The sequence below is a fragment of the Rhinatrema bivittatum genome, unplaced genomic scaffold (genome assembly GCF_901001135.1).
Source record: "Rhinatrema bivittatum unplaced genomic scaffold, aRhiBiv1.1, whole genome shotgun sequence".
Lineage (NCBI taxonomy): Eukaryota > Metazoa > Chordata > Amphibia > Gymnophiona > Rhinatrematidae > Rhinatrema > Rhinatrema bivittatum.
The window spans coordinates 332285-348134 of NW_021820270.1; the positions used below are offsets into that span (position 1 = coordinate 332285).

A 15850-nucleotide genomic window follows, 5' to 3' on the forward strand; every position below is an offset into this window, starting at 1 on the left:
ACGCCCAGGAAGAAAAATCTCCCCCCCAGCAGGGAATTCTTGGACATTCAGAAGTGAGTTATTTGAGGTGTGGTCCTGGGACGGGACACTAGTCCAAGCTTTGCATATAATTTGGACTATTTAAGACAAATACATGGATAAACTGAATGTAGTTACAGCAAGAAGCTGTTTAGTACCTGAGAGGCAATAATACAGGCTTGTGTGCTGAATACATCCGCTTCTGAATAATCTGATTGCTGTCCGCACTGCCTTGAAAGTTTCACAGCAAAGTAGTCAGGCTCGCCTCCCGGGCCAGGACTTGCCGGGGCTTGGTATCTGTTGATAGAATACATTTGCTGGGCATCAAAGTGATGTATTCGTGGCGGTCTGCTAGCCTGTCCTAGTACTGGAGATGCAGTGCGTTTCTTACTCTGCCCTGGCATCTACAACCAGCGTGTCCTGGACCTTCCCTGGGCTTTCTTTGATTTAGAAAGGGGACGAATCCGCACAGGCTTGTGAGCATGTATGCATTTCCTGCCAGCGGGGCTTAGAGGAGACGCTCAGGTAGGAGACCGAGGGAAGCAGTAACCATACTGCATAAGGGGAGGGCCTGACTACCCCCCTGACGCCCCAGCAGATTTAGGGTGGCCAACTGGCTCCAGACAAGTTGATCCAGTCCTGGTTTTACCCCATTGCATGCTGGGACTTATTCTCGGGGGGGGGGGGGGGGGGGGGGAGTAAAACCAGGACTGGATCAACCTGTCCTGAAAATCTGGAGCCAGTTGGCCACCCGAAGCAGATTTCATTCCCAGCATGAAGTCCAATGTACAAACTAGATGCTCTCCAATCCTCGCTCCTCTGCATTTCCCACACAGACAATACTGCAGACCCGCTGGTTCTGATCTTTATGTCAGTGTTCAGTATTTGCTTTTTTTTTCCAGCAAAGAAGCCCAGGCTTGGTGGGGGGGGGGAGGGCTGTAGGGTGCTGTCAATCGCTGCGCTCTATTGTGATTGCTTAAAAGCCCCCACTGCTGAGGCTGATCTTGTGGTCCAGATGTGAATAACAAAGTAACATAATTTAATCCTGGAAACCCTGCAAAAAACAAAACAACAAAACAACAACCACCCCACAGCCTCTCAAACTGACTACTGAAGGCGATGAGAGATGTAGCTTCCATGGCCACCAGTGCTTTTCCAGCACGTCTGTATCTTTTTGGTGTCTGACACTGTATATATATATATATATCTTGTTCTAAACTTAAAGGCATGCGCTACAAAGCTAGCAGACCCGTATTCTCGCTGCCTAACAAAATGAACATTATTGGCTACAAAGCGTAGAAACCTACTTTTTCTCCTTATAAAGGTGACAAAAAAAATATTTTGATACGAGTCCTGATGACTGCTCGCAGCGATGACATCCGCAAGGCAACCCTGTCAGATTTCCAGGATTTACGCTACGAATATGTAACAGATCTATTTGCATATAACGGAGGCAAATGCATGCAAATATATCTCATGCATATTCGTGGTGGAAATCCTGAACACCTAAATGGGTTGCAGCCCTCAAGGGGATTCCTGCTGTACAAGCTAAGGGGGCCAAGATGCCAGTGTCGGACTTCACCATCAGGAAAATCTCCCTAAGCATCATCATCGTTCAGTTATCAATACATCAAGTTCGATGAGGTAGAGCCAGGGGAAGAGAGATCATGCAGGCCCCTCTCTCAAGATTAGAGCCCCCCCCCCCCCCCAAAAAAAAAACCCAACCAAAAGTCTTGTGTCCCATGGCAATATTTATAGTACCCGGATCTAATATGATAGTTGATCCAGTCTGGCTTCACAAACCTCTTATGTAAAGATGTGCCCCGTACCAGGAACCGTTTGCGCTGGTAACTTTCTGCAGCTTGACGAATTAATCATTTTGTCGTACTCGCTGGGTTCTGTTGCTGGGGGCAGTGGTCGTCGCTCCCCTCAGAGGAACGAGCTTGCTCACTGTAGTTTCCAGATTTAAGAATACATTATTCTAACGCTGTCAGAGGATGCAAACATGGGATCCCAGTCTGTACTTGGGAGGAAAGAGCAGCGCTGAATACCGAGTGGTTTGTCTCTCTGCTTCGGAAACAGAAAGCAGAACGAGGAAGCCAAAGAGCCAGAAATAGACAGCCTGAGGTAGAAGAGAAAGTGCAGGGAAGGCATTTAATCAGGGGAAGGAGCTTTCCTATAACAGCCCTAGTGAAGAGCTTGGAAAGCCGAATAATTCCAACAGAAAAGTTGAATGTGAAACCAGTAATAACTGTAGAAAACCTCTGAAGGACATAAAGGGTTAATTATGCCTGTCGGTCTCCCTCTGTCTCTCCTCTTTCTCTCTCTCATCCCTCGGTCTCTGTCTCTGTGCATGCATGTCTGTCTCTCTTCTCTTTCTGTCTCTCCCCTCTCCCTCTGTCTCTGTTTATCTCTCCCTGTCTGTCTCCCTTCCCCTTCCCTCTCCCCTCTCCCTCTGTCTCTGTTTATTTCTCCCTGTCTGTCTCCCCCTTCCCCTTCTCTCTCCCCTCTCCCTCTGGTCTCTGTTTATTTCTCCCTGTCTGTCTCCCTTCCCCTTCTCTCTCCCCTCTCCCTCTGTCTCCGTTTATTTCTCCCTGTCTGTCTCCCTTCCCTTCTCTCTCCCCTCTCCCTCTGTTTATCTCTCCCTGTCTGTCTCCCTTCCCCTTCTCTCTCCCCTCTCCCTCTGTCTCCGTTTATCTCTGCCTGTCTGTCTCCCTTCCCCTTCCCTCTCCCTCTGTCTGTTTATTTCTCCCTGTCTGTCTCCCTTCCCCTTCTCTCTCCCCTCTCCCTCTGTCTCCGTTTATTTCTCCCTGTCTGTCTCCCTTCCCCTTCCCTCTCCCTCTGTCTCTGTTTATTTCTCCCTGTCTGTCTCCCTTCCCCTTCCCTTCTCTCTCCCCTCTCCCTCTGTTTATCTCTCCCTGTCTCCCTTCCCCTTCTCTCTCCCCTCTCCCTCTGTCTCTGTTTATTTCTCCCTGTCTGTCTCCCTTCCCCTTCCCTTCTCTCTCCCCTCTCCCTCTGTTTATCTCTCCCTGTCTGTCTCCCTTCCCCTTCTCTCTCCCCTCTCCCTCTGTTTATCTCTCCCTGTCTGTCTCCCTTCCCCTTCTCTCTCCCCTCTCCCTCTGTCTCTGTTTATTTCTCCCTGTCTGTCTCCCTTCCCTCTCCCTTCTCCCTCTGTCTCAAGGTCTTATCTATATCATACTATTGTACCAGCCCTTATTGAAAGTTTAATCATCCCCTTGTAGGACACTAGCTGATTAATTAGTAAATTCACCTGTAAATTTAAAGTACTCTCATTCCAACTCCATTAGTATCCTAAACTTAACTAGGAACTCAATAAACTAAGATGAAGGCAGCAGTCCAACAGCAAGAGGGGGGCTTTCCAGTCTTTTGCATTGAGTGTCACATGTATGATTTTTTACCCGCCAGTGAGAGATTTTATATGTGCACTCGGTGCAAAGAGCTCCTGGCTCTCAGGGAACGAGTCCGATCTCTGGAGGCTAGAGTAGCAGACTTGGAGGAGCTGAGGTGAATCAGAAAGGTCTCCTAATAGGAGAACATCACCCTGGTGTAGCAGGAAGTGATGCTGTAGCAAGGACCTGCTCTCCAGGTGATGTATTGTCCTCTCGCACTGAGGACAAGTCTCCCAGGACTACTGCCCAGGAGGGAAGGGTTAGGTCGGCCGTCATAGTAGGTGATTCGATTATTAGGAATGTAGATAGCTGGGTGGCGGGTGGACGTGAGGATCGCCTGGTAACTTGCCTACCTGGTGCGAAGGTGGCGGACCTCACGCGTCACCTAGATAGGATTTTAGACAGTGCTGGGGAGGAGCCGGCTGTCGTGGTACATGTGGGCACCAGCAACATAGGAAAATGTGGGAGGGAGGTTCTGGAAGCCAAATTTAGGCTCTTAGGTAGAAAGATTAAATCCAGAACCTCCAGGGTAGCTTTCTCTGAAATGCTTCCTGTTCCACGCGCAGGTCACCAGAGGCAGGCAGAGCTCCGGAGTCTCAATGCGTGGATGAGACGATGGTGCAGGGAAGAGGGATTCAGCTTTGTAAGGAACTGGGGAAACTTTTGGGGAAGGGGGCTACTCTTTTTTTTTGGCCCCACCAGCCTTTCTGCAAAGGGCAGGGGTGACAGCCACAAAGCTGTGTGCACGCACGCAGCTAAATGGGGAAACTGCTGCGGACTTTTTTCATTTTTGACCACCAGCGGGTCAATCTCCGCCAGCAGCCCGCCTTTCCGCAAACTTTCTTGTTTTTGGCCGCTGGCGAGTTGAGCTCCGCCGGCGGCCCTATGGCCTCTCCTGCTGCTGCCGCCCCCCCAGGTATGCCACCCCCTGCAAATGCACGGGGTGCACGCCTGGTCGGGCCGGGCCTGGGGGGTTGGGATTAGAGAACCAAGTAGCTGTTATCTATTCTGTCTGTTCCAGCCTCAACCCCTCCCCTCTTGTTCCCCGCACAGGTTAGATCATGGGCACAAAGCTGAAAGCTCAGCTCCTGTCAGAAACATGGAAACAAATTCAGTGTGGCTGTTTATTTATGCAGATGAAAGATGTAATGAAAAGTGCTGATGGCTCTGAGTTTGTGTGGCTGTCAGGACCTATTTCTTTGCTATGACTGCTGCTGTTTGCTGTTCTCTGCCACCACACACCCCGAGAAGCTTGCACTCCTGGTGATCCTACAGTTTCTCTATTGCTTAAATCAGCTCTTGGAGGCCCCCGCCTTGATACTTGGGTTAGGAGTGAGGTTGATTATGTGGGGGCCACCGAGCCCCCTTACTACTTGTGCGGGTGCCGGGGGAGGAAGGAAATCCCCTCAGGCTAACCAGCCATGTCAGTTTTGGCAGGTTAGCATGGGGGACGGGAGACACACCACCACCCGTGATAGAAATTCAACCTCTGGTCTGGGGCTGGCAGCTGCAGCTCCAACATCTGGATCCAAGCTTCACTTCCTTTTACCATTTTTCCTTGATATTAAGATTATGGTCCAGGGGAAGGTCGGGGCCAGGACATGTCCCTCCGAAGATGAATTCGCTCTGGTGGGAGACTGATTGGTCGGTGCAGTGGTCAGCAAAGAGGAGCCCAGGCAGACCTTGGGTACAAGGAGAGCCCAGGCCTTCTTGGTGGACAGAGACCTAGAAACTACCCTGAGCCCCTGTGCTCAGACTCCTCCCTCCCCCATGCTGGATGGGGGTTTCCAAAGTGAGCTCTTATGTACGCTGCTGAGAGGGGAGGAGAATACCCGGCATCTGCATACCATGGATGGAAAGCAGCCTGTTTTGAGAAGGTGTGGAGAGTAGTGGTCAGCCAGAGAAACACATAGAAACCCATGGCATAAAAAGACTATAGGGCCTATCCACAACTAGGACTCAGCTTTACAATCCCTGCCACTCCTTCAGAGATCCTTTTTGTTTATGCCTTGGCATTGATTCTAAGATGCCAAATCTTTGACCGCCCTTCAAGTTTATTTATATCGTTTTTCATTCTCTCTACTCTTTCAGGTGCGTCCACTCTGTTGCAGATCTTAGTATCATCCGCAAATAGACAAACTTTTCCTTCTAAGCCCTCTGCAATGTCATTCAGGAAGATACTGAACAGAGCCAGTCCCAAATCTGGTCCTTGAGGCAGTCCATTTCCCATTACCCGCTGTCTCCTGCCAGTCCACCGGTTTGTAATCCGCTCCACTACTTTGGCGCCGCTGACTCCTAAGCTTCTCGTTTTATTCACGAGCTTCCTATGCGGGACCGTATCAAAAGCTTTACTGAAATCCAAGTAAATCACATCGAGCGCTCTTCCTCCATCCAATTCTCTGGTCGCCCAATCAAAAAAAAAAAATCAATCAGGTTTGTCTGACAGTACAAAGTATGTCAAGTTCTTTGAACGCCTGAAAGCGACTTTCAAGAAAAGGTGAATTGATGAGGAAGCAGGAGGAAGCTGCAAAAGGGCATTAATAAATGCAAGGTCTCCTGCTGTGGAGGGCAGGGGAGGGGGTTGTCCCCGTGACCTTCCCTATCTATGTACCTGTACGGTTTGCTGTAAATGTTTTAATCGGGAACTTTTTTTGGTCTTTTTATGACCCAGCAAGTTTTCTCCCGCACACGTGGGCCTCCAGCTCAATCGGAACCCGGGCCGGGATCCTGGTAAATACCCAGTAAGATTTCCCCTATTTTAAACCTCCCCACCCCCAAAAACATATGCAGTCAGCTCATTGCAGCGATGGTACTTGATCTGGGGGCCATGCACCGGGGCTCCTTCAGCGCCTGGCAATCATTCACCCTGCATCTGGTCACTACCCCTCATCCCCCCGGGGGGGTGGGGGGCAGGAGACCCAGCCTGGTAATTGAACCAGGGATCTTCTGCATGGCACCGAGCAGCACTGCCACTGAGCCAAACCCTGCGAATGCTTTCATGATTATACATTTTGTTTTTCAGTAGAGACAGTATTTAGGGAGGGGAAATCACTAAATCCAGTCTGCCGCGTACTGTTGGGAGTGAAAAGACAGCTGAAGTACGGTGTTCACGTGTCCAAGTTCACCAGAGGCCTAACGAGATTCACCCTCTCCTCCTGTACCAGGAACCTCAAGGATTATAAATTCGTTTTTTGTGTGAGCGATGAGGCACATGGGTTACATTTCCTTTCATTACAAAGATGTCTTATTTTTTGTTCACATTCATTGGTGGCGTTCTTGGTACAGCGTTGTAAGTTAGGATAATGGGAGAAGGTAAGAGTCTTTATGATCTCTCATGATCTCTCTTGATCACATTCATTGGCGGCGTTCTTGGTACAGCGTTGTAAGTTAGGATAATGGGAGAAGGTAAGAGTCTTTATGATCTCTCTTGATCACATTCATTGGCGGCGTTCTTGGTACAGTGTTGTAAGTTAGGATAATGGGAGAAGATAAGAGTCTTTATGATCTCTCATGATCTCTCTTGATCACATTCATTGGTGGCGTTCTTGGTACCGCGTTGTAAGTTAGGATAATGGGAGAAGGTAAGAGTCTTTATGATCTCTCTTGATCACATTCATTGGCGGCGTTCTTGGTACAGTGTTGTAAGTTAGGATAATGGGAGAAGATAAGAGTCTTTATGATCTCTCATGATCTCTCTTGATCACATTCATTGGTGGCGTTCTTGGTACCGCGTTGTAAGTTAGGATAATGGGAGAAGGTAAGAGTCTTTATGCTTTTAACCAGGGCCGGTGCTAGGTTTTTTTGGGGTTTTTTTGCTGCCCTGTGTGAAAATTTACTGTGCTGCCCCTTCCCCCGATTCATTCAGTGTCTGTCCCGGGCCCAACAAATAAAGCCCAGCTCCGTCCTGCAATCCTTATTTTTATTTTTTTTTTTGTAAACAATTTTATTGGTCTTTTCAAAAACATATTACAAACATCCTGGGAGGGTTGGTCCCTTCACCCTTCCCAGGCCAATCACAGCATTTCCATACACATATGATCCCACAACCCACCCACCTCCCATCCCCTCCCTCCCTTCCGATAAACATTTACAATGGATCTCCGGTGTATTCCACAAAGCAGGAGTAAAACATCAAAAACAGTCAAATCAAGTCTTAGAGAGGTCACCACAAAGCTTAGGCATCTGAAAGCTATACGCACTCATTAAGAATCCGACTTCTGGCAGGGTGTGGTAGTTTGAATATAGGGGTCCCATATACTCAGAAATCGCCTTCTAGATGTTGGAGAATGTCTAGTTGACATTCTCTCCATATGCATCATGGCATAAAAAAAGATTCCTCCAGGTCCAGAAAGAAGGCGAATCTGTTCCACGCCAGCCCATAAGTATCACCCGCTTCCCCACCACACCAGCCTTTTGCAGCAATAAACGGGTGCCAGGATCCCGTATTCTTAAAGGGGGTATACACCCAAACAGGAGCCATAGGAGCGCTACCGGGATTGAAATATGCAAAATCGTCTCTAAATAATGAGCCATCTTGGTCCAAAAAGCTTTAATAACTGGGCATGCCCAAACCCTCCAGAACCCATGGATAAGGAAGGGTATGAGGTACACAGCCTTACATACACACCCACCCTTTATAGACACAATTAAACTATGCCTTTATAACAGATTTTACATGAAAATATTCAAAAGTGCAGTCTTCTGAGGCAAAAATATCACTTACAACCTGCATATTATATTTACATGCAGTGCTGCGGTGCCAATCAAAAAACGCTGCCAAAAAGATACTTGGAGCTCCTATGGAATTAGACTTTTTGTAACGTGTGCTGGGTGTGAGCTTGGCCCTCAGAAAGCCACGAATAAACAGAATTACCATTACCGTATGGTAAACCTCCCACACCAAAACAACCCTAACAACCTTATCTATGAAAAGGCAGCACTGCACATATTACACCAGGCCCTAGAACACCAATAAAACTCTTATTAGGAAACCAGGCTGCTATAGATCCCTGCACAGAAATTACATGCCAGCAAAATACCTCACCTCGGTCACATATGCAGAACACAGAGAGACCCTCACCAAATACAGAATAAAGAGATCAGAAAGTATAAACAGAAACGTGCTGAGAACTGAACTGGAACCCACAACAAGCAGCCTCTGTATGCAGAGCAACAATGGAGAAACAGAAACATCACCATTCCTCATAAAACATTAAATAATAAAATCAAGAAATATAAAACATCAATCATAATAATAAAATCATATTCATAAAAAGAATATTTCAAACCTGTTAATAATAGAATATCAAAAATTTCTCAAACACCAATAACATTTTTAAAAATCTGATGAATAAAAAATCCAATTAAGAGGTGTTCTATCCCCCCCCCCCCAAAAAAAAAAAAATTTCAAAAGAGCAGAATTATCAAATTACACCCAATAATTACAACTAATAAGGATTTTAAAATCTGCTCTACATATCTGGGATCTGATTTCCATTCACCCTGAGATTGTCGTGGATTGGGGGAGGTAGGGTCGCACACATTTTAGCTTCTCTCTCATTCACACACACACACACACACACACACACACACACAGGGTCTCAGACACACACCCAGGCTCTCACTCATTCATACGTATATATAAGAGCTCACGCACATACATGGTGTCCCTTTATCATCGGGCCGTGGCGGGATGAGTGCCACCGTGATCCCGTGGGCCTCTTGCTGTCTTCGGGCCATGCAGCCCATCGATCTTTCTGCTTGAGGGGGGGCATCTCCTGGTATGGGCATGTGTGTGAGCATCCCCGAGCACAGTTTCCTCTCTCCCCCCCCGAGCAGGAAGATCAGTGGGTCGTACAGCCCAAAGATAGCAGGAAGCCCGCGCTCTCTCCTTCTTCAGCCCCCCGCTGGTTAAGGCTCTGCCAGCGGCTTCCCCGGGTGTGCCACGACATGCAAATGCACGGTATTGCACACCTGGTCGCGCCGGGCCTGATTTTAACATTAATATTTTCGGCAAACAGACATACAATATATCTGTGGGAGCAAAACCCATTGCCGTGTGCATGTATAAAAGTATTTGCTTGGAGCAGTGGTCCCCCTGATGAAGCCTGCGGAGGGCGAAGCACTATATAAGGTATAATCGGCATGGGATCTGAAACCTGGACAGCTTTATCAGTACTGAAGCACGATCTCCACATCAATTTAACTGGGATCAGCGTACAGAGAAGACACGATGAATTTGATATCTGAAATCATCAGTAGAGTTTAATGCTCGTATATAATTAACGGAGACTGGTTTCAGATGGCCTACATCTAATAATGATTCCACCTAGTGAGATTTATGTCTTATAAATAGGTGTAATTGTCAAGACATGTTCTGAGAAATATATAGATATAATCATACGGGAAATATTATGACCTGTGTATAAAAGGTTGTTATTAAATGTATGATATTTATTGTATTTTGTGTTTAAGGATTTGTATATTGATGTCTTGTGGTATGGAGATATTTTTTTTAATGTATCATATATGTGTGTATATTAGATCATGTTTTTAATATTTTTCAATAAAATGCATTTATTATACTTCTTAAGCCCTGATGAGATGTTTAGGGTATTGCTGTAAATTGAGTTAAAATAGATATATAATACTTGACTGAGAATTTATAAGTCTCTCATATGTTTTTTGGTTATTTTTTGATCATACAATCCAAGAATTTCTAAGAAAATTCAGGAATTGTTTTTGAGTAGGTGCCAAAAGTGGCCACTTTGCATGTTAGGTTTTTCCCTTTGTTTTGCATGCAAATCCATTATTAAGTGTCAGATTGCTCATTTAGGAGCAGTGAGAACAGCATTTATGTCATGGCCTTATGAGCACTTGGCTAAGCAGGATCAGAACCAGCTGGTATCTGGATGGGGAACCACTAGGGAATACCAGGAATCCAGCCAGGGAAACCCAACAATCCATAAGCAAACAGTGCAAACACACAGAAGAAAATACACAATTTTGCTTTTTCTGATCCTCAATAATTACAGGCTTTCTTGAGTAACAGAGCCTCTTTGTTAACCTGTTCTTAAATTCATATCCTGCAATAATATATAGAAACATAGAAATGACCACAGAAAAAGACCAAACTGTTGTGCTCCCCAGCCGCATTGGCTCCGCGACCCTCTACCAGCACTGCCTCGAGTTCCTACTCTATCCACAAAAAGTCAAACCTTTCCTTCTATCCCTTCCGCAATGTCGCTCACAAAGATATTGAAAAGGACCGGTCCCAACACCGATCCTTGCGGCACTCTGCTTAACACCGCTCTCTCTTCAGAGATAGTTCCATTTACCATCACACATTGTCTTCTGTCCGTCAACCAGTTTGCAATCCAGGCCACCACCTCGGCACTCACTCCTAAGCTTCTCGTTTTATTCACCAGTCTCCTGTGCGGAACCGTATCAAAAGCTTTGCTGAAATCCAAGTAGATGACATCGAGCGCTCTTCCTCGATCCAATTCCCTAGTCACCCAGCAATTCTTCTGACTGTAGATAGTTCACTATTCTCTCTTTCAGCAGCGACTCCAATAACAGCAGAAACCACAAAAGCTATGAAGATATGAAGAAAATGGAAAGGAGAGACACAAAAATAAAATAGAGAGAAAACCCAAAGCAGCTCTAAAGGGAACTGGGGAAGGACATTAGTGCTGATACAATACCACCAATGAAAGGAAAAATCTGAACAATTTTGTAGAAATGTGTATGAAAATCTTGCAGAGCACAACAGAGATGCAGACTAGATGCCCAGTATACAGGAGAATATAGAAAATGCAAACATCAAAGCCATGGAATGACTTAGTTACAATAGATGAGCTGGAAGCCAGATTAAAAAGATCCAAATTGGAAGTGCCCTGGCCCTGATGGAGTGTCCAACCTTTGACTCAAATATTTAAACCTCTCCCTACCAACAACTGTTTAACTGTGAAAACCAATTAATCAGAAAGCCAGAATTAACTCCACAATGGCTGATAACACTTCCTTCCCAAGGGAGCGTCAAACAACATCCCCAGAAACTATCAACCAATAACTTACTTGCCTACAATCTATAAGCTGCAATAGAACCAGCTGGAATATATGATCACATCGATTGTAGTAACATCTTAGCAACAGACCAGAAGCGTAACACGAGAGGAGCATGAGGAACCAAAGATCAGTAGATGGTGAATAAAACCATTATGACCAGCTGTATAAATAGTCAAAACCTCAGCATAGCATGCGATGACCATAAGAAAGCCTGTGATAGCGTCCCACACTTTTGGATGATAAATCGCCTTGAAATGTGCAAAGTCAACCCTGCGCTGATTGAGTGCATCCAAGTTGACCATGAAAATGTGGCAGACTACACGCCATCTGAATTAGGAAGATGGACAATTCGTCAGTTCTGAAATTAAGATCCAGTGAGGAATACTTCAGGGAGCTTCACTTTTAGTGTCCTCGATCTTTGAGGTACGCACCCCCCAGGACAGGTTTGGCAAGCCCTGGCATAGGACGAAGACTGGGCATGTGCCTACTTTTCAGCTATCCATAGAAAACAAGTTTAGGAATTCTGTTGTCCTCCATCCCCCTGACATAGCTGAACATTCACCACCATTCCCTCCACACTGGAAATTTGGAACCATTCAAGGAGCTCGCTGTTGGGAGATTCTGCCTTGCTGCCTTTTACTGCAGATGAAATTGCATGGGATGTTTGAGGGGGTCTGTGGTGTACTCTGTCCAGGATTCACATGCTTACAGCAGTACGGACAGTAAGGTTTCGTGCTATACTTTTATCTTAGTGGGCAATCTCACTCCTCTCTCTCATCCCATTTATAAAAATGGAGTCTGCCAGGGGAAGACTTTGCCTTGGCCATGCATTGCATAATCTTGTTGTTAACATTGACAATGTTAGAAAGAATGCGTCTTAAGATAACAGAATTGGTCAGTTGCATTCAGTTGAGTGCCCTCAATGAAAACTGCAGGATCGATATAGACCTCTGATGGATCTGGTTGATAAATGAAAATGCATGCCACACCCCAGCAATGCTGTTTTATCTTTACCACCTTATTTTCATATTTTAACCTCTGGTTACATCATAATTATCATGAAGGATATCATAAAAATAATTTGCATTCTCCCATCTGAGTATTCTCAAACAAATTACCTCTGATCATGCTGACAGTCTTCATTTGGCCTCAGATTAAGACACATTAAGGAACGCTGGCAGTTGTCCCTTGCTGACAGGGTGCAGAAAGCCACAACTTGGTGTTTGAGTGCATTTTCAACACGGCTTTGTTCTGACTGGATACATTATGATATGCTGTAGACTTCAAGACATAACAACAAGAAAATAATTATCAGACAATTGGTTTCAGATGACCTTTAGGCCATGAGCTTAATATGACACCAGATGGCATTTTACAAACAGTCCTAACACAGATCAGTGGCATCTGATCACACTTTGCATTTATATATATTCTGCCTCACTCCAAAAAGGACCCAGAGCTGCTAACAACACACAAATACAAAAATGCAATAACCTATTCATGCAGTTCTTCAAAACAGAATCAAATACAATAACCGTCCCCCATCCTCCCTCCCCGGCCACTTTCACAAGGTTTGAGGACAAAATTAACAGCCCAGAGATCATTCCTACTCAACACAAAAAGCAGTAGCAGCATTCTCCAGAACTCTCAGTCTCTCCCAAAGAAGCTCCCAAGGTGGCAACCCCCTATAGTTTTTCCCCTTCGGAGGCAACCTGACATCACTTATTCAATGCCACCACCAGGTCTGAGGTCATTGGAGGCAGGGCCATAGGAAACTGGAGCCAGACTGCCTGGACTTGGAGGGAAAGGCCATCAGATAGCAACCAGACCCCCTCTTGGTAACTTCCACTGCAGGCTGAAGCATTGGGTGATCCCACTGCTGGATCACGGGTCACAGGAAATCAGAGCCAGCTGTTTGTCCAACTGTCCCAGAACCTGCCTGTCTTCACTTACCATCGTGGAAAAGATGATGATTGGGACATTCTGGTGGTTCATGGGGAGGACCAAAGCTCAACTGCCTGGCCAGGACTCTTTTCCCTGGGCTGGAGAGGCAGCATTCATGGCCACTAGTGGGTGGGATCCCCAGCCATTGCACAATAGTGACATCTAGTGGTGAAAGTTAGGGCCCATGATTGCAAAGTCCCAGACTTCCTTCCCCTATTTTTATATCCCTCTCCCAGTTCAGCCCAGTCATCACAGTTTCAAGTCTTTGGCTATTGTGCCTGCTAAACCCTTTCAGTGTGCAAACTAAAAAGTGGCTGATTCACTATTAATATAGTGCGTGCGTAAAACAAAATTAGTGTGCATTCACATGCAAAATATTCTGAGAGAGTGATAATGTAGCACACAATAGCTTTTATCAACCTATTCTGTAGCAAGCGCTGTTTACTGTGATCGTTGGGACCTGCTGAGTTTAGAATCTGATTGGATCTTAAATGTTACTGCTGTGGTGCTATGATATACTAAAAGCATGTATTGGGTTGTGCAATTTTGAACTTAGAATCAGTGTTGGCAGGAAGTGTATGGATTTCTTCCTGCCAGTGGATATTTGGGTTTCAAGACCAGAGGCTCATTCTGATGGTGGGGATTCTTCCACATGTGAGGACTACCATCCTGCTTGTTCTTGGAGAAAGCAAAGTTGCCTACCTGTAACAGGTGTTCTCCAAGGACAGCAGGATATTAGTCCTCGCAAAACCCACCCACTATGTCACAGAGTTGGATTTCTTCTATTTTTATTTTTAACCGTATCAAGCCCAGCATCCTGTTTCCAACAGTGGCCAATCCAGGCCATAAGAACCTGGCAAGTACCCAAAAACTAAGTCCATTCCATGTAACCATTGCTAATGGCAGTGGCTATTCTCTAAGTGAAATTAATAGCAGGTAGTGGACTTCTCCTCCAAGAACTTATCCAATCCTTTTTTAAACACAGCTATACTAACTGCACTAACCACATCCTCTGGCAACAAATTCCAGAGTTTAATTGTGCGTTGAGTAAAAAAGAACTTTCTCCGATTAGTTTTAAATGTGCCCCATGCTAACTTCATGGAGTGCCCCCTAGTCCTTCTATTATCCGAAAGAGTAAATAACCGATTCACATCTACTCGTTCAAGACCTCTCATGATTTTAAACACCTCTATCATATCTCCCCTCAGCCGTCTCTTCTCCAAGCTGAAAAGTCCTAGCCTCTTTAGTTATTCCTCATAGGGGAGCTGTTCCATTCCCCTTATCATTTTGGTCGCCCTTCTCCGTACCTTCTCCATCGCAATTATATCTTTTCTGAGATGCGGCAACCAGAATTGTACACAGTATTCAAGGTGCGGTCTCACCATGGAACGATACAGAGGCATTATGACATTTTCCGTTTTATTCACCATTCCCTTTCTAATAATTCCCAACATTCTGTTTGCTTTTTTGACTGCCGCAGCACACTGTACCGACGATTTCAATGTGTTATCCACTATGACACCTAGATCTCTTTCTTGGGTTGTAGCACCTAATATGGAACCCAACATTGTGTAATTATAGCATGGGTTATTTTTCCCTATATGCATCACCTTGCACTAATCCACATTCAATTTCATCTGCCATTTGGATGCCCAATTTTCCAGTCTCACAAGGTCTTCCTGCAATTTATCACAATCTGCTTGTGATTTAACTACTCTGAACAATTTTGTGTCATCTGCAAATTTGATTATCTCATTCGTCGTATTTCTTTCCAGATCATTTATAAATATATTGAAAAGTAAGGGTCCCAATACAGATCCCTGAGGCACTCCACTATCCACTCCCTTCCACTGAGAAAATTGTCCATTTAATCCTACTCTCTGTTTCCTGTCTTTTAGCCAGTTTGCAATCCACGAAAGGACATCGCCACCTATCCCATAACTTTTTTTACTTTTCCTAGAAGCCTCTCATGAGGAACTTTGTCAAACGCCTTCTGAAAATCCAAGTATACTATATCTACCGGTTCACCTTTATCCACATGTTTATTAACTCCTTCAAAAAAGTGAAGCAGATTTGTGAGGCAAGACTTGCCCTGGGTAAAGCCATGCTGACTTTGTTCCATTAAACCATGTCTTTCTATATGTTCTGTGATTTTGATGTTTAGAACACTTTCCACTATTTTTCCTGGCACTGAAGTCAGGCTAACAAGTCTGTAGTTTCCCGGATCGCCCCTGGAGCCCTTTTTAAATATTGGGGTTAAATTTGATATCCTCCAGTCTTCAGGTACAATGGATGATTTTAATGATACGTTACAAATTTTTACTAATAGGTCTGAAATTTCATTTTTTAGTTCCTTCAGAACTCTGGGGTGTATACCATCCGGTCCAGGTGATTTACTACTCTTCAGTTTG

At 45.3% G+C, this 15850-nt stretch overlaps 1 long non-coding RNA gene across 1 annotated transcript in view; it reads right to left on the reverse strand.

Moving 5' to 3' along the window:
- Nucleotides 1-188: 188 nt before the first annotated feature.
- The window catches only part of LOC115081324, a 52316-nt gene continuing 36654 nt past the window's right edge, over nt 189-15850 (reverse strand). The window contains exons 2-3 of the long non-coding RNA XR_003853785.1: nt 12614-12776; nt 189-315 (exon numbers count right to left, since the gene is read on the reverse strand). This is a non-coding gene — a long non-coding RNA (uncharacterized LOC115081324). The remainder of the gene's footprint in view (nt 316-12613; nt 12777-15850) is intronic.